Raw genomic sequence first — 677 nt, 5'->3', positions numbered from 1 at the left:
CCTTTTTGGCTTTTTCCCTCCCCTTTCCGGGAGGCGATGGGGCGCGGCGCGGCGGTGAGTGTGGGAGCACGCGTGGGCGTGGGAGCGGCGGGGGGCGGGCAGGGAGCGGCGGAGGAGGGGGCCGGGGCCGAGGAGGCAGGCGCGGAGGGCCCTTCCCGAGGAGTTGGGCTGTAGTGACAGGCGAGAGGGGAGGGGAGGGAGGGGAGAGAGTAAAACCCACCGGCGCGGCGGCGGGGAGGGCACTTCGCGAGAGGCGAGGGCCGGCGCCGGAGCGGAGGCGGCGGCGGACAGCGGCGAGCGCCCGGGCGGAGGGCGGGCAGGCGGGCGGGAGGCATCCCGCGCATCCCCCGCGCATCCCCCGCGCATCCCCGGCTCGCCGGAGCCGCCTCTTCCTCTCGTCCCCGGCGGGGCTCGGGCAGCCGGCTGGGGGGCGAGTGGGATTTTTTTATTTTTTTTTAAATTTTTTCGGGGGTGGGGGCGCGGGGTTCTTGTGGCTTTTCCGGGGGGTTCGGGCCCCCGGCCCCGCGCCCCTGCCCTCCTCCGGCGGCCGGCTGCGGGCGGGCCGGGCCGCGGCGAGCACCATGATGATGTCTCTGAGCAGCAAGCAGCCTTTCGGCCTCTCCCACGGCGGCGGCAGCGGCGGCGGCCTCCACGAAACCAAGTACTCGGCCCTGCAC

This window comes from Parus major, chromosome 4, assembly GCF_001522545.3.
Source record: "Parus major isolate Abel chromosome 4, Parus_major1.1, whole genome shotgun sequence".
Lineage (NCBI taxonomy): Eukaryota > Metazoa > Chordata > Aves > Passeriformes > Paridae > Parus > Parus major.
The sequence above is the reverse complement of the archived record's forward strand: the minus strand, read 5'-3'. Positions refer to the sequence as shown.